This window comes from Perognathus longimembris, chromosome 15, assembly GCF_023159225.1.
Source record: "Perognathus longimembris pacificus isolate PPM17 chromosome 15, ASM2315922v1, whole genome shotgun sequence".
Classification (NCBI taxonomy): domain Eukaryota; kingdom Metazoa; phylum Chordata; class Mammalia; order Rodentia; family Heteromyidae; genus Perognathus; species Perognathus longimembris.
Window position 1 is genome coordinate 47,766,778 of NC_063175.1, and position 24,833 is coordinate 47,791,610.

Sequence of the window (24,833 nt, forward strand, 5' to 3'; positions counted from 1 at the left end):
TTTCTTTTCTTTTTTTTTTTTTTAACATTTCCTGTACACTTTGTGACATTAACCAATCAATCTGATCTAAAATAAAACGCGCAGGAATGCCTCTTATGGCTGGGGGGACTTCACTGCGGCTCCAGTCAGATTATTGTCTTCAGAGTCAAGCAAACAGGAGGGGGGACCTTTTTAGGAGGTAATGGTGACATTTCTTCTAGTCCTTCCATTTTGTCTTGTTTCCAGTGTCAGCACAATTAGCTTGACATGGAGGGTTTCTGTTTTTTTTTTTTTTTAAACCCTTTCAATGAAGGGCAACCTAGGAGCCAGGAACCCAGGTTGGAAAATAACATTACTTCATCAGGAATGGAAATACATTGTCTCAATCTCAGATGAGTTGTGATTATAACCCTTCAGCGGCCTTCCACATGTATCTTTCAGTGTTTTGCAAACCAAGACCACCTGCTGTATGTATAGAACATGCTTGTTACATTTTGTACAACATCTCCTTTCTAGAATTTAAAGAACCAGCGATTACATCTTGTTTACTCAATAGTATTCCTCCATTAAAAAAAAAAAAAAACAACTAACCACCAATCCCTCCATGAACTGAACAAGCCATGTTTCACTCTGGCTGGCCCCAGTGGCTTTTTTTCTCTGCAAGCAAAAACGTGTGTCTTTTCCACCAGGGCTTTCTCACTCCACCCCAGGGGTGTCTTCTATTCTTTTGTGGCTCAGTTTAAGGCGGAAAAAGGGCTCCCCACACCACTACATTAACCCGAGGAGAACCCTGGCTTCCACCTCCAGGGAGAATTTCCGATTTAATTCATCTGGAAGATAGCGTGCTCCCTTCTTCTTCTTCTTCTCGCTTATTTGCCACCATTACGAGGAGGACAGGACACCACACCACTTGGGCTTCCAGATCCTGGGTTCTTTTGCAAGCAAACCCCATCTCTGGCGAGGCCTTGCTTCCTGCCTTCCACTCGAGTAAGTTGCGGCGTGGGGCCACGGAAAGGACTGGGTGCGAGTCAGAAATGTCGTTTGAAACAAAAACCAACAACAAACCAAACCATCACCACCACCACCACCACCACCACCACCACCACCACCACCACCACCACCACCACCACCACCACCACCACCACCACCCACCACCACCACCACCAAGCAGCAGCCGCAGCCGTTCCCTCGGGCCCCCTTCCCACCAGCGTGCGGCCCCAGCCCCGCATCGCCCGGCTCCTCGGCTCTCCTCCCCTCCCCGGCGGGCCCCGCAGCTCCACCAGGGCGAGACCCGGCACCACCCGGGTGTGCGGGGCGCCGATCCGCCCGCCCGCCCGCCCGCCGCGGGGCTCCCGAATCTCCCTTCCCCCCTCGCGGCCGCCCCCTCCCCCTCGCCCGCGCTCCCCTTTGTTCGCTCGCCGGCCGCCGGGCCCCCGGGCCTCGGGTCCCCCCCACCCCCACCCCCCGGTTCCCCGGGCCCGAGCCGCCGCCGCCGCCGCCGCCGCCACCGCCCTCGCCCGGGCCCGCACCCCAGTCCTAGGCCCCGGCGTGGCGTGGCGGGCCGTTGCCGCCGCCGCCGCGCGGCCTAGAGCGCGCGGGGCCCGGGGAGCGCGGGGCCGGCCGGGCGCACGGCGAGGCCGCGGCGGCGGCGGCGGCGGCCCGGGAGTCCCGGGGAGGCGGCGGCGGTGGTGGCGGTGGTGGCGGCGGCGGCGGCGAGGCCGCTCCGCCGCTCAGGCACACACACAGACCCGGCCGCGGGAATGCAGACGACACGCCCGTAACATGGAAGCCGCCGCCGCCGCCGCCGCCGCTCCGACGACAGCAACAGCAGCAGCCACAGCAGCAGCCGCCGGCGGCGCCGCGCGGAACAAAGGTCATCCGAGCTGCGGCCCAGACGCCCGGGCTTGACCGCCGCCCAGGCCCGACCCGGGCCCCGGGGTGGGTGTGCGCCTCTGGGGGGGCTGAGCGCGTTGGGGAGGGCGGCCGGGGGTGGATGGGCTGGGTGGATGGGGTGGGTGGGGGCGGCCAGGCCGAGCGCGGGGCGCGGGCCGACCCCTGGGGAAGCCGCGCGCGCGGGCGCCGGGCCCCTCGTGCCACCCCCAGCCGATCGGGGCGAGAGCGCGAGGCGCAGGCCCCGGGGCCTGGCTGCGGTGGCTCGGCCCACCCTCGCCTCGGGCCCGCTGGGCCTTCGCGCCCCGCCGCCACCTTCGGTGGGGAGGGGAGGGGGTCCGGGCCCGGGCAGGCGGTGCGAGGCCCCACCGGCTCGAGAGAAGGGGCCACGTGAGAGCTCCCGGCCCTTCTCTCCCCCCCCCCCACCCCACCCCACCCTCCATCTCTGGCTGGGCCGAGCCGAGTCTCCCAAGGCCTCTGTGGCCCCTCTTCCCTACTGCCTCTCCACGTGTCCTCTCCCCCCACCCGCCATCCCCAGTCATCCCCCGAGGTGTGCCACCCCGAGGTGAAGGCATTGGGACTTCTCCCTCCAGGTGCCTGAAAGAAGAGAAGGTTGGAGTGAGGAGGAGGAGGAGGAGACTTGGGGGGGCTGCTGGTGCTGCTGCTTGCTGCTGCTGGTGGTGGTGGTGGTGGTGACAGGGCTGGGAGAGAGCGAGGAGGAGAGGGACGGAAGGGAGGAGGGGGCTGGGTGGGGTGGGGGGGTGACAGGCAGAGAGGAGCCTGGTCAACAAGCCAGCACCACTCTGCTAGGCGGCCAGGCCGGCTCCTACAAGCCGACGCATCCTGTGTGAAGGAGACACACATAGATTGCTTTCTTGGGGGCTCTTTGCCAGCCACCAACACAGAGAACACACACTGACACACACGTACACAAAGATCTGAGCCAGGTTGTGGGAGGTAAGTGGGGGAAGGAGAAGGAGGGGGAAAACAGTGGCTGCGGTGGGCTTTGGGGTGGTCAGGGAGGGGGAGATGGGCCCTGAGGGGCCCGTTGGAGTGCTTAGGAGGTGAACATTTCCAAGGCTTGTGCGCTGGTGGGGTGGGGTGGGGTGGGGGTGGGGGACACACACGATGACCTTCCCCTCCTCAGGAAGGCCTAGAAGGGAGAGGCAGCCCCCAGCCAGGTCTCCCCCCCCCCCACACCCCCTTAGGCTGGTGATTTTCAGAGACTTGTTGGCAACTCAGCGAGGGTTGCCATAGCTTTTTTATGTAGGGTGACCAGAACCGGCTGAAACTGGTTTGAGGCAGATCAGCTCCTGAACACAATGCAGTCACTGAGCTACTACAGTGGGATAGCAGCTTCCTCCCTTCATGGCAGCCAAAAGCAGAGGAGCTTGCAGGAAGGTGCCATCCCTACACAGTATGTGAATGCACACTTAGACACTACACAGCACTGGTACGTGACTAATGGAACCCTAAAAAGATCCTGTGTAGAGACGATGGGGAAAAAAAAAAGGTGCAGGTTTGCAAGGTCTGAAATGACTTGGGCTTTTCCTGCCTTTTTCTTTTTGCTTAAGGGATGGACAAGGAGCTGAGATTTATGACCCTTATTAAAGAAAAAAAAAATTGCCTTGCTAGGGTGGGGACACTTGGTTTGTGCAGTCTCTCTTTCTCTCTCTCTCTCTTTCTCTGTGCTTTTTTTTTTTTAAACAAAACAAAAACCAGGATGAACTGATGGATTCGTAATGGTAGTTTGTTTGTTGCTGGAGAATGCTACTTTGCATGCCTTTTTTTTTTTTTTTCTCTTGCAGGCTGTGTTCTGTTTTGTGCTTTTCCTTTTAGAAGCTCCTAAAGGGTGTTGGGGATACTTCTGACTATTATGAAGGCCAAAAGGTAACAGTATTGTTCTAGGAAATGAGCAGAAATGCAATCCAGTGATGCTGTTAGCCATACATGCTGTCTTTTTTTTTTTTTTTCCTTGTAGGCCTGTTGACTGGGGCTGCTTTTAACCCTTTCCTATTTGCAGAGAATGCAGCCGTGTGACAGTAACTGAACACTGGCCCAAAGTCTTTCCCAAAGGTCAAGGTTCATAAGGTGAGAGATGCTATTTTTAGCATGAATTTAAATATTAATTTGCAGATCCATTCAGACACTGAGTGACAGTGCATTGGTGTCCTGGAAGTGAATGGGGTTTGGTGTGGAGAAGAAAATACTCTTAATGTTGTCTGTGTTTAAGTGGGATTCGAGTGACTTTTTGATGGTATTGCTGCCAAGGTGAAATCTGAATGCCTTCATTAAATCGCATGTGCCCGGGCATTTGAAACTCCAGGCCTGGAAAGAGGCTTGTTTAGATAGAGAATGGTAGGCAGCAGGGCCTTGTGAGAATGTGCTGCTTTGCATACGACTGAAGCAGTACACATGGACCATTCTCCCCAGGTTTGAAAGAAAACCTGAAGAAGGGCTTCACCAAATCGAGGCAGCCTAGTTACCTTTTTTTTAGGATTTGAGGAGCCTGGAGGTAAACTCATCTTTTTTTCCATCCATCACTTTTTTTTTTTTAAAGCCTTGCTCTCTGTTAACCTGAAAGGATTTTTCACTCGAGTCAAGTGGTGGAATGTCCTTTATTGATTTTGGGGGCTGTGGACGGTGAGTTCTTCATTGGATTATTTGTAGCATACATTTTAATGTGGAATGCTAATGGAAGACCAGGAGGAAGGAACCGGGGAGCTGGCTTCATCCTGTAAAGATGCCTCTCCAGTCAAAGCTGTACTGTAAATGGGTGCTAGACAATGTCTAAATGCTTTAAAGAGACTGCAGTTAGATTTGAGCTGGCATTTTTGTGCACCTTCCCAAACCAGAGGTTGGAGAGGAGAGGGGAGAGAGCCAGAGAGGAGGGTAGCTAAGTAAATTCAGAACAAAGGCTTGGGGAGCTTCCAGAGGAACATGAAACAATTTGCCTTGGGGGTTCCTTGTGAAAAGAAAGACAACTTCCCCAAACAGGAAACCTGTCTCTCCAGACTGTGACCCAACTTGAGCACAGCCACAGAACTGGTTCTGCCTTTCTGCTGATTTTGGTTAAAAGTATAGTCAAGAGGTGCTCTGAGGAGACGTGATTGCAAATACATTTCTCCCTCACTTCGAAGTGGGTTATTTTGTGCCTCTCTGGGCTCAGCAAAATGTCGTGGATCTTCGAATTGGTTGCTGGGCAGTCTACCTGCAGTGAAGGGTGTTAAGTATGCAGGTTTTTTTTTTTTAAATGTTATTGTTGAAATGTTTTTCATTTGCCTGTAGTTATCCAACTGGTAAAAGGGGAGACAAGAGTACATTGGTTAGCTTGGAAGACTTTGGGTAGTATTTAATAGAGAGAAATGTAATCTTGGATGGAGATACCAGCAAATAGCTTATACGATGGAACAAAATGCTTTGCGAATCATTGGGTTAAAATTGGCTTTCAATTCTATCTTATTTTCAACAGCCAGTGGGTCTGTGGATGACTGGGGCAGAAATATGCTTGCAAAGCAGATCGGAACCTATGTCGCATGATATGCTGTTTCTGCATTTCTGGTGCCAACTAAAACTCAGATGGCTAATATGATAAACCTTAATTAGCTTAATACAATAAGCTGTTTTATCATTCAGCCCTTCATTCCTGTCTTTCTAGAGCTTGGGGATTTTTATTTAACTTAGACAACTTGTCCTTTCAATGAATATTTCTTGAGACTATGTTAAAACAACAACAACAACAAAAACCCTTTTTTAGGTACTTCATGTCATGGAATGTTCTGGCTTACTCTCCTGGTGGTTTTTAGCTTTGTTCTCTTCCTCCCACCCCCACTAAGTCTCCTGAAAATAGCATTTGTTTTGCATCCAGGCCAGTCTTTCCAGCTGCATAGGCTGCAGAGCCCCGTCCCTGGGGCAGCAATCATGAGCTCACCGTGGATTGGAGCTGGCCTCAGGTGTTGATCTCCCGCTGGGCTCTAACAATGCAGCAGGCCCTGGTCTCCGGGGGAGCAGGACCTGAGAATCCTGGAGAATATGCAAGGGCTTGTTCCTGCCTGGGAGAACCGGGGCAGCCGAGAGAGCCCGGGCAGGCCAGCCCAGGCACCCACACTCGGGGCGGGGCCTGCACTCGAGTCTGAGCCTGGCGCCTGCTCGGAATGGCCTGTGGCTGTCTCCTTGGAGGACGACCTGCAGGCCTTCCCTCTGCGAGCTGGAATGTGTGGGTTTGGCCCAGGCTACACTGGAAGGAAAGTGTAAACTGGTTCAAGTGTGGAAGCCTTCTTGTTTTCCTCCTTTGCCTGGAGTGTAGTCATATTTTCCATGTTGAGGAACACTAGGTCCAGGCTTTTACAGTTCTCAGCCTCACCTGGTTCAGCAGTGCACCCCTCTTCCCCTTGGAGACTTTTAGTTATTTACTTTAAAATCAGAGTCTTACTATGTAGCCAAGCTGGCCTTGAACCCACGAAGCTCCTACTTATCTCCCAAGTGCTGGGATTCTAGGTGTGTGTCATTACTTGTGGCCACTTGACTTAGTTTTTTTTTTAAGGAAGGTCAAGAAAAGAGGGAGGCAGCCACGTTTTGCTTAGACATGGGGACAGGGTGAGTTAGGAGTCTCATTTTCCATTCCACTGTATCTCTTCCCTTGAGCTTTCCCAGGAGCACCGGTTGTCTTCAGTGGCCTTCCTTCAAATAGCCTTTTGCATAGCTTAGGAAGAGCTCTACCTGGTGTGCAGAGGTGGCCCAGATGTGGAGCCTGAAATGAGGAGATAGCACTTGGGGAGCCTGGAATGACCTGAAGAACCCTTGGGGCTGTCTTTCCCTTACTTCCCTAAAAGTTCCTAATCCGTAAGTCAGCAGCCCTGATGGAACAGAAAGCCGCATCCTTGCCACATCTTTGTTAATAAGGATGCTCTTCCCTCCTGCTCTCCCCCACCCCCCTCCCCCTGGTAGTGGGACTTGAACCTAGGGCCTCACGCTCTTGCTTAGCCTTTTCCTTCTGGGCTGGTACTTTATCACTTGAGTAACATTCTCCATTCCCTTTAGGAATGTTTTTATTGGCTGAGTGGCCTGGGGCTTGAACTCAGGACCCGGGTGCTGTTCCTGAGCTCTTCTTTTTATTTTTGTTTTTTTGAGGGGCTTGAACTCAAGACCTGGGCACTGCCTCTGAGGTGTTTTTTTTTGCTCAAGGCTAGTGCTGTACCACTTTGAGCCACAGTGCCACTTCCAGTTTTCTGGTGGTTAGTTGGAGATAAGAGTCTCATGGACTTTCTATCCTAGGCTAGCTTTATACCCAGATCCTCAGATCTCAGCCTCCTGAGTAGCTAGGATTGTAGGTGAGAGCCACTGGTGCCTTATTAAAAAAAAAAATCACTGAGTAGTATGCCACTGTATGGATGTACCACAGTTTATCTGCTTACTGGTTGAAAGACTTCAGAGTTGTTTCCGTTTCTTTGTTGAGTGTGATAAAAGCTCTGAGTGCAAGTTTCCACTTCTCTCTGGGAAACAGGGCACTTGCCAGGTCCTGTGGTCTATACATGGCAATGAGAAGTTTTGAGCTCATGGTAGCCACGTGGACCAGTGTGGCTTTGGCAGGCCCTGCACACTCTCGACACTGAGGGATGATCATGATAATACAGCTCTCTAATGGGATGACATGCTTTATAGCCCTGAACTAATCGGAATTAGCCAAAATGGAAACAAAAACCTGCGAGTTGTAAAATATCCTTTATTTCCTCCAGCTATTTTTAATGTCTTCAGAACCATTTGGCAGTTTAAGTTTGCACATTTGTCTTCAGGTTCAGTTAAATAGCACCCAATAATAGAGCTGAAATTTTGGAAAGTGATACCGGAGATCTTTGTTGAAATAAATCATGGTTGTATGTAAATAACTTCTTCGTTATAATTTGATTTATTGACTGCCAAAATATTGGTGACACTCTACTTACTATTTGAAGTTCTTATTTCGCTCTAATACCTTGTAAGGAAGTTAATATATCAACGCAACTAAGATGGGGGCAGGGGAATTTGCAAGCAGATTATTAGTATTTAAAAGGATAAAATAGCTGGGGGCTGGTGGCTCACGCCTATAATCCTAGCTACTGAGGAGGCTGAGATCTGAGGATCATGGTTCAAAGCACACTGGGGCAAGAAAATTGGTGAGACTTTAATCTACAGTTAACCACCAGGAAACCGCAAGTGAAGCTGTGGCTCAAGTGGTAGAGTACTAATCTTGAGCAAAAAAGCACACTGCCAAAGCCCTGAGTTCAAGCCCCAGGGTTGGCGCGCGTGCACACACACACACGCACGCACACACGGATAAAATAGCTTTTGGGATAGGAGAGAAGAAGTAGGCAGAGGTCATGGCGGAGGGCACTGGTGAGGTGGGTTAATTCAGGGGATTCTTTCAGCTGTCCACTCTATCCTTACTGTTTTCTGAGCCCCAAGCCTTGTGTTAGTTAGGTCCTGTGACTGCACAAGGAAAAGGAAGCCAGAGAGAAAAATCCAGTGGGAAGTGGACCAGAGAAGCTATGAGAGGAATGCAAATGCCAAGGTTCGTTCCGGAGAGGAGCCCTTGAAGAGGTGGCCTCTGAGCCAAACCTGGAAAGCTCTGTGTGAGGCAGAGTGCAGGGCGGGGCTCCCAGGCTGATGCCAGAGGCTGCAGGGGTGCACTGGCAGGGGGGGAGTACAGGAAGAGCCAGGTGGGTGACTCCTCTGGGAGTCACGCCAGGCCAAACTGCTGGTGGTCTTAGTATACTGCAGTGTGGACTCCTATGGCCAGCATTGGCAGAAGGACCTGCTTTTCATCCCAGAGGTCCTGTGGCAGCACCGGAAGGGTGGCATGGTGGCAGGGAGGTTGAGGGTGTCCCCTTGCAGCAGTTGGGAGGTGGGAGCAGTCGACAGGGGCCGTGCAGGGCCAGGTGCGTGTGGGAGCCTCTGGCTTGCTGTGTGATAGGATGCTCTCGAGTGGGTATCCAGGTTACTTGGTCCTTTCTGTCCCGACAGCGAAGCAGGAGCGGTTCGGGAGTGGTCTAGAGGAGACGCGTCACGTTTGGGCTCAGTGGCTCTGTCCGGAAGTTTAGGAGGGTTGTTTGGGCTGGAGGTGTAGATGGGAAGGACAGTACTCTCACTTTTCTCCAGGAGGGACACGTTCCAAAAATGCCATTTGCACATCTGAAATGGTGATGGTACATAGTACATAGTACTGAGCTCAGTGTGCACAGTACTGAGTACATAGTACTGAGTTCTGTGCTCTTTTTCCTGTTTATGCCTACCTGTGATAATTTTTATATTCGGCACAGCATGAGAATAACAATAGCTAGGACTGGAACAGAACAATTATAACACTATAGTTATTTAAAACTTGCGAATTATTTCTGGAACTTTCCACTTTTCTAACTGCGGTTGACCCCAGAGGAACTGGAAAATGAAGTCACCGATAGGAGACTGCTATCATTAGCATAGAACCGAGGGGAGAGAAAGAAGAAGAAAGGATTGAGTTTGGGGGGTCCCAGAAGGAAATAGTTTGCACTGTGAAAACTTATTCGGAAGGAACGAACTTAAAATGCATGCACCGGAAGTTGTGGGAGGATGAAGGTGTTGGCGATAGAGTGCTTGCCTAGTATATGGGAAGCTCTGGCCTTGGGCCATCCGCAGCACCACAACACAAAGGACAACGGAAAGTTGGAGGGCAGCAGCATTTCCAGAGAGGTTGAACATGGTGTCCAGAGCTAACACCTACGGGCATGCAGTGTGGGACTGCTCCTTTGCTAATGAGATCATACAATATCAATGCGATGAGATGTGCAGCCTATGGGTACCCCCCCCCCCATGGTGCCAGTGGGGAAACTGAGGTAGGGCCCCTGGTTAACATCTCCCAGATCACAAATGGTGTTGTTGGAGGAGGATTGGAAGTGTGGGCCAGGTCACTCTCTGGTGGGTTCAGCCCTAGGGAAAGGGGTTCCAGGAGGCTTTGGAGCCAGGTGGCTAAGAGAAGGAGCCTTGGGAGTTAGCAGGTGCTGAGCAACAGATACTGAGAGTACTCAGGTGTGGTGACGCCTGCCCCCTGGGCCGTGGGATGGTGAGGTGTGAGGTCCACCAAAGGCCACGATCTTCATGTTTAGTCAGATCTCCCAGACCGTACGCTACGCAGGAGAATCCGCTGTCTGTCACAGAAGTAGCTCTAGCAGCAGCACGTGAAAAAAATGTATCCCCCCCCAATAGCAAGGCTTGACCTCAGAGTCTTGCTTTGGGCTGGCTTTGAACCTCAGTCTTGTAGTCTTCAGTTTCCTGAGTGTCTAGGGTTACTGGTGTGAGCTACTGGCCTGTCAAGATTTTAACAGTTTTCCCAGGCACTGGGATAAGGGCATGACATAAAAGCAAGAAAGAATATGCTTTTGTCTCATGTGCTCTTTGAAAGAGAGGAGAAAAGCAGCAAGATACACTGAAAGTCATGCTGAGAAAAATCCAGTAATAAACACTGTTTAGGGAATTATTTGAATCATCTCCTTCAGGCTAGAGGTTCTAAATTCTGGCTGTTTTAGACCTCAGGGAATGGAAGCAAATTATATTTAATCTACATCTGGAGGCGGAAATAAGTAATTTTAGACAATCTACAAGGGCTTTTTTTTTTTTTTTAAACTGTCCCATGTATTTCCTACTGGGGAGCCGCTATTCCATGGTCGTAGGCCCCCAAATGCCATTTTCCTATTGTTTTCTTTTCCATCATTACAACTTCACATAATTAGGGCTTCTGAGCATCGACCTATGGAGACCTAAAGACAATCGAGGTCTTACAGTTCTCAGTTCAGCCTTTTCTTTTTGGGATACAAACTTGTTTCAGAGGCTGATTCTTAGAGTTAACAATGAGTATTGCTTTTATAATTTTCTTTTGAACACTCACCTCCCCCCCCATCTGAGTACTAAGAATTAGATTGTTTATTTGTTTTGTTTTTGTTGCCAGGCCTGGGGTGTGGAGTCAGGACCTGAGCACTGTCCCTGGCTTCCTTTTGCTCAAGGCTAGCACTCTACCTCTTGAGCCATAGCATCACTTCCAGCTTTTTTCTATATACGTGGCGCTGAGGAATCGAACGCAGGGCTTCATGTATACGAGGCGAGCACTTTACCACTAGGCCATCTTCCCAGCCCCAAGAATTAAATTGTTGAAATTTGTTCTTGTTGTTCAAGGCTAGGGCTCTAACACTTGGAGCCACAGCTCCATTTCTGGTTTTCTGGTAGTCAATTGAAGATAAGGGTCTCAGCAACTTTCCTGCACAGGCTGGCTTTGAACAGTGATCCACCCACCATCAGTGAGCCTGTCTCTGAGCCTTTTTGATGAAGACTAGCACCCTATCACTTTGAGCCGCAGCTCCACTTGCTTTTTTGGGGTAGTTAATTGGAGATAAGAGTCACGGATTTTCCTGCTCATCCTGCCCAGTCTGGTTTTGAACCGCAGTCTTCAGATCTTCAGAGCTTTAGCTTTGAGTGAAAAAGCTCAGAGACAGTGCCCAGATCCTGAGTTCAAGCCCTACAACTGACCAAAAAAGAAAAGCTCAAGACCTTCTGCTTTAAAACCTCACATAGCTGGAAATAATTCAGATCTTTGACGTTAACACTTTAATTTTTAGGGTGAACCCAAATTGAGGGCACAGGCTCATCAGGTAGCCAACATCTGGCCAGGTAGTAAAATCCAGAAAATAGCCAGACTCCTTACTCAAGACCCTGTTCACCATGGTCTCTCCCTTCCAAAATGGATTCCGTGTGTTTTGATGGTATATAACCTCACTCATGTTTATACTCCTGAATGCACCAATTAATCAAATTAAGCTTCTCATAAGCTGGCTTTTAATAGTTGGACTGATTTTTCTGGCAGGAAGGGAGAAGAGGTTTGTTCAGCACATGGCTGACTGGTGGTAAGGCCATGAAGATGTGCAGTGCTGTGTCAGTCTTCATGACACGGTTCTGTGTGCTGACCCCCTAGTGATACAAACGTGTGCTCTGCCTGTTCCTATTGTGGCTGTAGCTCTAGCCGTGGGACTTTGAGCAAATTTACTTATATTCCAAATCAGCCTTTTCTCGAGGGTGGTGGTGAGTGTTTTGCAGGGTGAATACAGTAAGTCCTTCATACAATTGTAGCTGTTACTCTGTGTTTTCTGGTCTCCTTGTTTAGGGAAAAGGACATTTTCTGTGCTGTGGGGTGGTAGTCTTAGATCTCCTCTCCAACCTTAGGTTATTTGCAAGTAGATGTTTTTTAATCATGAAAACACAGTGTGTCTCCTGCCCGTGTCTAAGGCTGGGTGCTAGTGAGTCACATCTGAAATCCTAGCTATTCAGGAGGCTGAGATCTGAGAATTGCAGTTCAAAGCCAGCCCAGGCAGGAAAGTCCTTGAAACTTGTGTCTCCACTTAACCAACCAAAAAGCCAGAAGTGGAGTTGTGGCTCAAGTGGTAGAATGCTGTAGACTGTTAGCCTTGAGCATAAAAGCTCCGGGACAGTGCCTAAACCCCAGGACCAGGAAAAAAAAAAAAAAAAAAAGTGTGTCTGCAATGTAGGTAAAAGGGTAGTATACATGTTCCTACTTGATTGTAGTTTCATTTGTAGTTGGACATCTTGCTCAAATTTTCTAATTATAATCTTGTACCTCAACTCTCCTGCTTATGCAAACAGTCCAATTGGGGCTAAGGTCATGGCTCAAGTGAACCTCAGGGAGAAACAAAATTTTTAAAAGGCAGTCCAGTGAATGATCGACCATGGTCAAGATTGTATATTGGTGTCATTTATCTTGACCAAAAGTTTAAAACAGAACAAAAATTGGCTGTGAAAATAGGCCAGGTTAGCAGTTGTGTTTCCTTGGTTTCCTATGTTGATGTCACAATGGCTGCGCACTTAGACGGGGGCTCACTGAAAGGTGCGTGGAAACGGGCTGGAGAGACCCATGAAAAGTTACTTTATTTGGGGAACTGGGGTGTCCAGTAGCCACTGGCACACATGGCCACTGAGCTCTTGACATTTCACTCATTTTATAGGAAGACGTACACTCGGTTTTGAAGACTTAATAAACTAGATATGAAATAGTATCATTCTCTTGTATTGGTTGTATATTGAGCTGGAGATGTTGGTTAAATACAATTGTTTAATATTATTATGTGATATATACAGTATAAACATATTGTATTGATTGTATACTGAGCTGAAGATTTTGGTTAAATACAATTATTGTTACTATATATGTATAGTATGTGTGTGTGCACACGTGTGTGTGTGTGTGTGTGTGTGTATTTTTTGCCCATCCTGGGACTTGAACTCAGGGCCTGGGTGCTTTCCCTGAGCCTCTTTGTGTGCAAGGCTAATGCCCTACCACTTGAACCATAGCACCACTTCTGGCTATTTTGAATAGTTTAGTGGAGATAAGAGTCTCACAAAGACTTTTCTGTGTGGGTTGGCTTTGAACCCCGATCCTCAGATCTCATCCTCTTGAGTAGTTCGGATTATGAGTGTGAGCAACCAGCTCTCAGCTTGTTACTATTTTTTTTTTTTTTTGCCAGTCCTAGGGCTTGAACTCAGGGCCTGAGCACTGTCCCTGGCTTCCTTTTGCTCAAGGCTAGCACTCTGCCACTTGAGCCACAGTGCCACTTCTGGCCATTTTCTATATATGTGGTGCTGGGGAATTGAACCCAGGGCCTCATGTATACGAGGTAAGCACTCTTGCCACTAGGCCATATCCCCAGCCCACTATTTATTTTTTTTTTTTTGCTAGTCCTGTGGTGGGAACTCTGGGCCTGGTCATTGTCTCTGAGCTTCTTTTGTTCAAGGCTAACACTCTACCACTTGAGCCACAGTGCCACGTCTAGCCTTTTCTGTTTGTATGGTACTGAGGAATCGAACCCAGGGCTTCATGCATGCTAGGCAAGCACTCTACCACTAAGCCACATTCCCAGCCTCAATCTGTTCTCTAAAAAAAAAAAAAATAATAATGATTTAGGATCACACAACCAGCATTTCGTCTTCAGTATTTTCTCTATGGATGCATTGCTCATGCCGCCTGTGTGAACAATGCATTGGGCAGAGACACTGACGGAAGGAAACTTGGCCAAGTGACTGGAGGAATTGTTCACAGCTCATGTTGCGCATCTCTCGTGGAATCTGAGTGTACACCTGAGGCCTCTGTGATGCACGTGTGTGCCTGCATCTGATGCCTGTGTGTGCGTGCACGTGCGTGTGATGGGGGGGTGGCTCCTCCTGGGTATGTATGGTATCTGGCAAAATGCTGGTCTGGTTTTCTGGCGAGTGTTAATTTTGGGAAAGTTGAAACACATAGCGTATGATGTAAGAATGACTAGGCTTTAATGGTTTTGATTTAGATGACTCAGAATTAAAGCAGCATTTGTTCTCTAATCTTGAGCCGTGGCATATTGTTGACTCTGGTTGGGTTTCGAATTTAGCTGTCATGTCTGGTTGCACAGAGCTTGGGTTTCAGGTCATTGAGGAGAGGAAGAATCTTGTCTGCATCTGTTTTGTTTCTTAGAAGACCTTGCTGAGCTGCCTGTGTTTACAGGCCACTTTGCCATGCACTTCACTATGCGCTGCGTGTTATTGGACCTTCTGTCTTCCTACTGCCTGTGTGGGCCCATCAGTGTGTGCCTTAGTTTCCTCCAGACTCCCTCTGTGCTCTGTGTTACCATCCTGACCCTGAGCTTACTTTCTTTCCCTTTGTGTCAGTCATGGGGTTTGAACTGAGGGGCTGGGCACTGTCCCTGGGCTCTTTTGTTCAAGGCTAGTGCTCTACCACTTGTGAGCCACAACTCTTACTTCCAGTTTTCTGGTGGTTAATTGGAGATAAGAGTCTCAAGGACATTCTTGCCTGGGTTGGCTTTGAACTGGATCCTCAGATTTCAACCTCCTCCTGAGTAGCTAGGATTTCAGGCTTGAGCTTCGCTCTATCTTTGTGTTTTTTGGGGTTTTTTTTTTTTTTTTTTTGCCAGTCCTAGGCCTTGAACCCAGAGCCTGAGCACTGTCCCTGGCTTCTTTTTGCTCAAGGCTAGCACTTTGCCACTTGAGCCACAGCGCCACTTCTGGCCGTTTTCTATATATGTGGTACTGAGGAATTGAACCCAGGGCTTCATGTATACAAGGCGAGTACTCTTGCCACTAGACCATATTCCCAGCCCCTATCTTTGTTTCTTGAGCCAAGGATCGCACTGTGGATCTCAGGCTGGGTTTGAACTTTCTATGTACCGCAGGTTAATCTCGAACTCATATTTCGTCCTGACTTCGTCTCCTGAGTGCTGGCATTCTAAACATACATACTACTGCATCCTGCTGGATTTTTTACCGTTGTTTTTTTTTTGCAGATAGTCTATCACTGAGTTATGCTGCCAGCCTGGCTTTTGGTTGGTCATTTTGGAGACAGAGTCTCATAGGTTGTGTGTGTGTGAGGCAGGGGGTGGGGGCTGGCTTCAAACTGCTATCCTCCAGATCTCAGCCTCCCAAGTAGCTGTAGGATTACAGATGTGAACCACTGGTTCCCTGATGCGTTTCCTAGCTTGTAAAGAGAAAAGCTGGGACTCAATTTATCTTATTCTGAATCCCACACTTCTGCCCACTACAGTGTGCTGTGGTTTAGAAGTGTCATTTCTGTAGCTACGTGGTAGTTTAGAAGTGTCATTTCTGTAGCTACGTGGTAGAAGCTCAAATGTGTTTGAGGTTCCCAGCCACTGCTTTGAGCTCAACCAGTTCTCCTGTGGTCAAAACCCAGTGTGTTCCTTGCTTGGTTCAGGACACTGATAATGGTTATGGCTCCTGAAAGCCCAAACTATGGAAAGGTAGCCATTTTCCTATCCTTCACCATAACTACCTACTCCTGCTTGTGTTCATGTGGCCTGTCTAACACACAGAAAGCCTGCTTTTGGCAGTACTCACAGATAGCCAGATGAGATTTTGTTCTTCTTGTTGTTTTGCCAGTCTTGGGACTTGAATTTAGGGCTTGGGCACTGCCCCTGAGCTTTTCTTTTGCTCAAGGCTAGTGCTCTACCCCTTGATCCATACTTCCACTTCTGGCTTTTAAAATAATTTTGATGGCATTGAAATTCAGACTCTGAAGAAAACCTTTTATTCCTAGCTTTCCTATTTGGAGCATGGATGCTTGTTTGTTTTCTTGTGTGTCATTCGAGGTTGATGCAGAGTTGGCCTGCAGAGGAAAGCATGGAGTTTGAGTTGCCAGGGAAATAAATGGGCAGGCAGTATCTTTCTTTCATCCAACTCCAGAATGAACCAGGTTCCTTAAAACCATCCCTCAGAGTGATTACTTGACACTTGCCTCCGTATAAGCAAATATGGTCCCGTGTGAGAGTGCCAGCCTCTGGGAGACCTGGGTACTCGGAGCAAGGTTCACTCCATCACTGGAAAGTTCAGAGGACTGTGAGAAAAGTAATCATTTGTATAACTACACGTCTGGGTTTGTCATGGGTGTTTAGTGCAGCACTCCCAAATTCCTAGTCTGTAGAAGCCAGTCTTCCCTTTTTTTTTTTTTTTTTTTGATGGAAAGTTGTAGTACCCAAAGATGGATACTTGAGTAACAGTGTTGAGTGCTTTTGCTTGTCTTTTATTTTTGTGCCGGTCCTGGGGCTTGAACTCAGGGCATGGGTGATGCCCCTTTTTGTCTTGTTTTGTTTTGCTCAAGACTAGTGTTCTACCATGTAAGCCACAACTCCACTTGTGGCTTTCTTTCATGTTTTGGTGATTAATTGGAGATAAGAGTCACCAACTGTCCTGATTAGGCTGGCTTTGAACTTTGATCCTCAGGTAGCAGCCTCTTGAGTAGCTATGATTATAGGCGTGAGCTACCAGTGTCTTTGAAGCTTCTGGAAGATGACAGAGAGACTACTTGGAAGGAATTCTTGGAGACTTCACACCTTTTCATGTAACTATGATTAATGAAATGATGTAATTCTCTCTCTCTTGACTTTTTCTTGAACTCAAGGCCTGGGCACTGTCCCTGAGCCTCTCTGTGCTCAAGGCTAGCACTCTACCACTTGAGCCACAGCACCACTTCTGGCCTTTTCTGTTTATTTGGTACTGAGGAATCGAACCTAGGGCTTTATGCATACTAGCAAGCACTCTATCACTTGGCCATATTCTCAGGCTTTTTTGTTTTTTCTTTTTAAAATCGGTTTTCTGTGTACTCTAGGATGAGGGCTGGTAGATGATTTTATTTTAAATATCAGCAGTGGTAGACTGGGAATGATAACTGTGGGGTACTCTCAGTCTTATCTTACAGATGCAAGTACAATCTTTCCATAATTAAAAAATGGTGTGTGTGTGTGAATTTGGCAGCTATATTTGATATTAGTTGAAAGGCCAAGAACTGATTGGATTTGCTGTCTAGTGAGAAGTAGTATGGTTTTGGAGACTCAGAACTATAGAGATAACTTGCAGGGACCTATTTGTCTACACTCTCCCCAGCTTGGCGGGAGAGGAGAGCTAGAATGGAGCAAAGGAGCCATGGCTTGCCTCCATATTGGTGTGTGTAGATGCCCCTGAGAAGCCAGTAGTGCAACATGATTTAGAATTCTAAATTAGCGCTCAGTGCTGGTAGCTCATGCCTCTAATCCTAGCTCCTCAAGAGGCTGAGATCTGAGGATCTCTGTGAGAAGCCAGCTCAGTCATAAAACTCTGTAAGATTCTTTTTTTTTTTGGGGGCTTGGACTCAGGGCCTGAGCACTGTTCCTGGCTTCTTTTTGCTCAAGGCTAGCAATCTGCCACTTGAGCCACAGCACCACTTCTGGCCTTTTCTATATATGTGGTGCTGAGGAATCGAACCCAGGGCTTCATGTATAAGAGGCGAGCGCTCTTGCCACTAGGCCATATTCCCAGCCCCTCTCTAAGTTTCTTATCTTCACTGAACTATCAATGAATTGAAAGTAGAGCTGTGGCTCTAGTGATAGAGCATTAATCTTGAACAAAACAAAAAGCTCAGGGGCAAGCACCCAAGTCCTGAGTTCAAACCCAGAACCAACCAGTACCAAAAGAAAGAAAAAAATAATGCATTTTAGACATAGTTCATGATGCAAACTTTTAAAATAAAGATGTCAGTGACTAATGATTAAAATATTAAAAAATTAAAAAAGAAAAGCAATAGAGGAGCCGGAAATGTTGCTACTGGTGGCCACATTCTAGGAACAGGCTTCTGCGCAGGATTTAGGACTTCAGTGCAGACATTTTAAAGGCTTATTCAGGTGACAAAGGGAAATTATTTTAAAGTTCTTTTTGTGTGCAAAAACACCACGTCTAATTTAGGAAATCTATAATTTGCTTCAAACTAAAATTGTAGAGATGGTGCTAAAAGTGAAAAGCATGGGTTATTATAAAACCCTAAAAGCATACTTTTACAGAGTAGACACATTTACTTTTAAGCATTTTACTCTTTTGCTACTAATATTTACATGGGAAGGTGATATCTTACTTAGGACATTTTGGAATTTATCAAATGTGATTTATTAACGGAAAAGGGGGAGGGAAAGTGGGAGAAAAATGAGGGAGGCGGTAACAAGTCTGACGGGAAATGCACTCACTGCCTTATGTATGTAACTATAACCCATTTGTACATCACCTTGACAATAAAATTAAATTTTTAAAAAAATAGAGAAAGGCAGTTTATATCTAACATTGAAGAAATTTAGCCCACTTTAAGCAGTCTGCAATGCGTTTTCTGAAGTTGTTAATGGAGACAGACTTTGCTCAGACCCACTCAGTCTTTCTATCAATTCATTAGTACACTCTAAATTCATTAGTACAGCACAGGGGTCTTCTAGTTAGAAGAATGTCATATATCTAGTGGGCAATGGAGCTTATACAACTGTATCTTGACACAATTGTCCTGTCTGATGATTTTGACTTTCCCTGTTTGTACTGAATTGAAACTTTAGTCTGCTTCCTTTTTTGTGTAGATAGGAGTTTGAAAAATGCAAATCTATCCATCAGTCCATCCATCCATCCATCTATCCATCCATCCATCCATCCATCTGTCCATCTGTCTGTCCATGAATCTGTGCATCCATCCAGATGAACTTTTTTTTTTTTTTTCGGTGGTGCTGAGGACAGTGCCTCATGCATGTTAGATTAACGTTTACTGAGGTATGTCCTCAACCCATATAAGGGGGCCAAATAAGAGTTAATTTTTTATGTAAAGAAATTTTTCTTTAAATAGAGTAAAAGCTCAATGTACAGTGACAGTTCCCATCTGCCTGCCCTTTTCTAAATAAAAGGTCAGAATGTGTTGTGTGTGCTTTATAAACCTTTCTGTGAATCTTACCTTATCTGTATTTTATGTATCTATACATATAAGACCATAAAAATGTAGGCATATCTTTTGCTTTCTGACCTGATTTTTTTCATTTGGTAGTTTTGTCTTGATTGCTCCAGGTCAGTAGTTTACAGTGGCTCTGCCTTTTAGTGACAGCATAGTACTTCATAAAATGGATTGTACCAAAGACATTGTAGATGTCTCTAGCACTTCTGAGGAGTGGTTAAAATGGAGCTGGAAGTGTAGCTCAGTGGCTCAGCACTTGCCTGGCATGTATGAGGCCTAGGATTCCATCTCCAGCACCACCAAAACCAAACCAAACCTGGTGGTTAGGATGATATGTTTTATGTTATATATTTTACCCAAATTTTAAAAGAAACTGAGTAACTGATATAGAGTCACTTGTGTACCATAATCATTTCCTTATTGGTAAGCATTTATATAATTTCTAGTGTTTTACCTATGTTTTACAAATAACTGTTCCCCAAATGTTTTTGTTTTGTTTTGTTTTTTTGGTATATATGTTCTTGCATTGAGAAGATGTTACTATTTTGGTTTAAAACCTTGTTCCTATTCCCTAAGATCAATGACATATCCTTGTGCATTTTTCTTTGGGAGTGATTAAGGAAAATGCAGTTCTTTTTCCTGTCTAGATTTTAGGAATTTGGGTTGGTGCTGCTGGCTCATGTTTAGAATTCTAGCTACTCAGGAGACTGAGATATGAAGGATCATGGTTTGAGGCCAGCCTAGGCAGACCATTCATGCAACTTTATCTCTGAAATAAGCAGCAAAAAGCAGTGCTGGAGGCATGAGTCAAGTAATAAACCCCCTAGCCAAGCAAGCAAGGAGAAGGAGCTTGAGCTCAAATCCTAGTACCTCCAAAAAATAAAAATGATCAGTTGTGGGAAGCTGTTGGAGAGAAACTAGCCCACAGCAATCTCGTGGGTTGAGGGTGGTCTTTCAATAAGAGAGCATCAACTCAGTGGGTACCTGGATAAGCCCTGTGTACTTTTAAAAATTGATCCTATGCTAGATCCCTGTGGCTGAGGTCAGCTCATGTCTAAACGAGGTGGGTAACCTGGTTTGCAAAGGCTTGTGGAAGTGAAATGAAGGCACACCCCCCCCCCCCCCCCAGGTGGCGGGAGGCACACACAGCCAGATAACCAGCTGGGTCAGGGGACTTAATTCCTGGGGGCCAAGGGCAGCCTCCAGGCCTCTCCCCCCATGCAGTGACATTGTATTGATCAGAATCTGAATTCTGTGTTTTGAGTTTGCCTTGCAGATTTATCCTTTTGAAGTGCCGAGGGCAATCTTCCTTTTGAGTTTAACGTCCTCTATTCTACAGAAAAACACTGGGCAGGTATTTTTGGTAGCTCTGTATATTCAGTAAGTAGATGGACTGCTGTTTAGAACCCTCGTCTCATGGCAAGTCAGCACAATTCTATTTTTGACTCTTGAGCAAGAAAAAGAAAGCATGGGTCATGTGGGTTGAGCAGAGTTGCTTAATTTGGATGTGGTTTGCTGCAGATCCGGGCACCTGCCACTCATGTGCTTGGGGCAGGTGGGGTGCCCCGAGGGGGAGGAGGAATGGAACTGTGCTGGCAGTACAGGGCCTTTGCCTTCCACCTGGGCTCCCACAAGAGGCCACAGACCCCAACAGGAACCACCGTGCTGGTGTCACACAGGCTTGGCCAGGATTGCTGCTTGTGGTTAGGGGGTCCTTCCCAAGGGTGGTTCTGTGGGTGTTGGAGGCTAGCAGTCCTGGGGGCTGCGGTGGGGGGCTTCCTGAAGCACAGGCTTTGAAGCCCCTCTTTGCCCAGCACCCCGCTGGGGCAGGCCAGGGTGGTCGGAATAATATGCAAATTGGTTTTCTTGAGCTTGGTGTGCACTGAAAGGAGTACAGCCCACAGTCTTCTGTTGGGCTGCTGCTCTGCTTTCAGAAATCCCTCTCTGCTGTGCTAGTTCTCAAGCCCAGAGAAAAGAACTTGATACGGACCTAGAGAGAATTTCCTAGGATTGCAGTCTGATATAAATGATAACATTTAGGATTAAAAAAACTTATTTGGATAATAAAACACAGCTTCCAGGGAGGGTTTTATACAAGCAGAGTCAGGATAAAACTAGGTAGTTCATTAATACAGGAAAACAGGAAGGTGCAGAAGAATGCAATCAATGCATATGAATATGAAACTAGGAAAATTGGGAGGGGATTGGGTTGGGAGGGATAGGGAAGAATGACCAAAGGGTGAGATCCATCTAGATGCATTGGTTTGCTTTATTTCATTTTATAATAAAAAGCAGCTGTATTAGGAAGATAATCACGATAGCATACTAACTACTTCCCACGAGATTGGCTAGGAAGGATCTGAAAATTCCCCTTTGAACGTCTTCCAAGACTTGGACTGCACTTATCTGCGTTTTGTTCTTTCTTCATTTCAGTAAGTCATGGTTCTTCCCTCTGCCATGTGCAGAAGTTCTGATGACCCCTCCAACTCTTCTTTCCTCTTTTACCCCAGCTAGCTTTAGTGAGTTCATCTTTACAGACTTTGGAGCTAAGACAAAGGAGGTACAGCCTTGTGAATTGTCCTTCATTGGAAATAGGGCGATGATCTGCCTACCTACAGCCACTTGTGTGCTGAGATCACAGGTGCGTGCCACATGCCCAGCTTAAAAAGGGAATTTATTGATAATGAAATCGACTAGAAATGCCTTGTATAGTTGTCTCTATCTTTCAGTATTTTTTTCTCTCTCTCTTCCTTGCCAGGCTGGGGTGATTTGTGCATGCTAATAAGCAAGTGCTTCACCAACCTCAACCACACCCCAGGGAGAGCTGGCCTGGCTCGTTCCCTTCCAAACACCCTTCCTTGTCCTTGAACTTGCCATTTTCCTTCTCCTCTAGCATGCTGCGAAGCACCCACCGCCTTTGGCCAATGTGCCCTCTTTCCTAAGTTGGGGGAAAGGGTTCGTCCCTTGTCTTTTGGAAGGTTTCCTTTAGGCTAAGATCCTAGGAAAATGTGGGTAAAAATGGGAATATATCAGGCTGTAGTAACACAAAGGCAAGCCTAGTACACTGTGAAGTCCATAGTGGATGGGGTCTTGATGAATAGAGTGAGAGAAGTTGTTCCTGGGGTCATGGTAGACATCAGCGTTATGATCTGTCATGCTGCTGACCATCAAAACCAGGGCCTTGCACGTACCTGACAAGTCCTTTTCCCTTGAGCTCCGTCTGCAGCCATAGAGGTTGTGATTTAAGAACCTGAATAAATAATTTAAATATTGCTTCCCTCCTGTTCTCTAGCCCTGTCATTTTACCATGTGAATTAGTTAAAAATACATCTTCGTGATTTTAAAGCAAATGAGTGAAACTCAATACTGTATGTGTTAAAGGTTATTTTTTGAAGTGTTCTTATTTTTGTCAGAATTCATGAAGAATCTCTCTTGGGATCCTTACTTTGCCTTACAAACAGTTTGGAAATACCAGAATCTAAATTTAAAAGGGTGTTCTTATTTTATTTTTAAGCATATATTAGCTATACAGAGGGGATTTCAGTGTTAGCTGAAAGAGTACTTTTGAACAACTGAGCGCACTGAGTTAGCGTGGGACATGTCTGTGGTGTGATGGGCACACAGATGTGCATGTCATGTATGTGTCATGTATGCTTAGGGTGTTCAAGTGGTGTGAGTGTATTTATGCTCACGAATGTGTTTAGCGATCTCTTTCCCAAATGTTACCAGTTTCTCTCTGGCTAGTTGGATTCTCCAAGGCTTTTGCCTTCTGCTGCTGGACTTGGGGGCCTGAGAGTTTTGGAAAAGAACATGTGTTACTCTTGTAATACAACCCAGGAATTAAAGAAAGGTGCATTAGAACAGATGACAGAGCCAGGCACTGGTAGCTCATCTCAGGAGCCTGAGATCTGAGGATTGTGGTTTGAGGTTAGTCCAGATAGCAAATCTGTACTATTTCCTTCCTTCCTTCCTTCCTTCCATCCTTCCTTCCTTCCTTCCTTCCTTCCTTCCTTCCTTCCTTCCTTCCTTCCTCCCTCCCTCCCTCCCTCCCTCCCTCCCTCCCTCCCTCCCTTCCTTCTTGGTTGTGGGGCTTGAACTCAGGACCTAGGTACTTTCCTTGAGCTTTTTTGATCAAGGCTAGCGCTCTACCACTTTGTGCCACAGCACCACTTCCAGTTTTCTGGGAATTAATTGGAGATAGGAGTCTCACGAACTTTCCTTCCCCCGCTGCCTTTGAACTGTGATCCTCAGATCTCAGTCTCCTGAGTAGCTAGGATTACAGGCATGCACTCCTGTTTGTCACCCAGTTTTAACTTGATATTTTGAGTAGCTATAAGGGGTTTTATGCTTCTTACATAAGTTGAGAGAATGGTGATTGGTTGTGTGTAGATTGCTTGAGTGATTCTTCCATTTCCTGATTTTTCAGGAAAGCCAAGAAAACAGTCATTGGGTTTACTGTGGCTTTTTCCTGTCCTGAGTTTAATGTGGTTGGTAGTGACGTGGAAGAACCATTTTCCAGATGCCCACCACTTTGTGGAGGAAGAGATGCTTTGCCAGCCATTTCTGTCCTAGAACCTGTGCAGTTGATGGCTGTCCTTGTGGTCTTCATTTATCCACTGTTCTTTCACACTTGCACATAGATGCATGCACATGTGTGATTTTTTTTCTAGCCATTGAAAACTGGAAGACTTCTGTCTGTCTAGGAAGGGCTTAAATAATAGATAATACTCTTACTAATCTAGTCCTCTGCCCTGTGGCTCATCCTGGGATTAACGGGAAGGGTGTGTGCATCTTCACTTTTCCATTTTTCCCTAAGGAAGTGATCATCATTTGCCTTTCCAGCAGCTTTGATTTCCTCTTCACCCACTTTGTATTATGCACAAAGCTCTCCTGGACACTCCAGAGTTCCTTGCATTTTAATAGATCTTACTTGCCAGTTTTTTTTTTTTCCCCCTCACCTAGATGTTTTGACAGTTTCTTCTAGGTTTGTATTGTTCCTTACCTTGGAGTATCTTAGAGATTAGTGTAAGTTAAAATTTTAGGGGCAGGGCTGGGAATGTGGCTTGCCTAGCATGCATGAAGCCCTGGGTTCAATTCCTTGGCACCACATAAACAGAAAAAGCTGGAAGTGGTGCTGTGGCTTAAGTGGTAGAGTGCTAGCCTCGAGTAAAAAGAAACCAGTGCTCAGGCCCTGAGTTCAAGCCCCAGGACTGGCAAAATAAAATAAAAAAAATTTAGGGCTACTAAAAAGTTTGTAGTCTTTTTCTTTTTTCCCCTCTCAGTACTAGGACTTGAACTCAGTGCTTGCACAGCTTGGCTTGGTTATGTCTAGTGCTGTATACCACTTGAGTCATACCGTTGGCTTGCCTTGCTGATACTGACTGGGGCTTAGATTCAGAGCCTCACACTTTCACTTGGCTTTTTTCAATCAAGGCTGGTGCTCTACCACTTGAGCCACACCTTGTTTTTTGTTTTTGCTGGTTAATCGGAGCGTGTGTATCATAGACTTTATTTGCTCAGGCTGGATTCGAACCTCGATCCTCAGATCTCAACTTCCTGAGTAGCTAGGATTACAAGTATGAAGCACCAGTGTCTGGCCAGCCCAGCTTTTTACTGGTTGTTGTGGAGATAGAGGCTCATGGACTTTTCTGCTCAGACTGGCTTC

At 46.9% G+C, this 24,833-nt stretch overlaps 1 protein-coding gene and 1 non-coding gene across 15 annotated transcripts in view; one reads left to right on the forward strand and one right to left on the reverse strand.

Annotated features, from left to right (window-relative positions):
• The first annotated feature begins 903 nt into the window (after nucleotides 1–903).
• Znf532 (zinc finger protein 532) overlaps nucleotides 904–24,833 on the forward strand; it is a 99,854-nt gene continuing 75,924 nt past the window's right edge. Inside the window, exons 1-4 of one of the 14 annotated variants that reach the window (XM_048363790.1) lie at nucleotides 1,746–1,917; nucleotides 3,678–3,759; nucleotides 3,893–3,960; nucleotides 5,738–6,119. The gene's annotated coding sequence lies outside the window, so the exon portion shown is untranslated. Of the gene's footprint in view, nucleotides 967–1,745; nucleotides 1,918–2,228; nucleotides 2,482–2,882; nucleotides 3,961–4,453; nucleotides 4,513–5,737; nucleotides 6,120–24,833 lie in introns of those variants that run through there. The other 13 variants (XM_048363787.1, XM_048363783.1, XM_048363785.1 and 10 more) reach the window with 13 other exon arrangements.
• Nucleotides 21,645–21,759, reverse strand: LOC125364336. Its single transcript, XR_007213492.1, has one exon. It is a non-coding gene; the product is annotated as a small nucleolar RNA SNORD22 (small nucleolar RNA).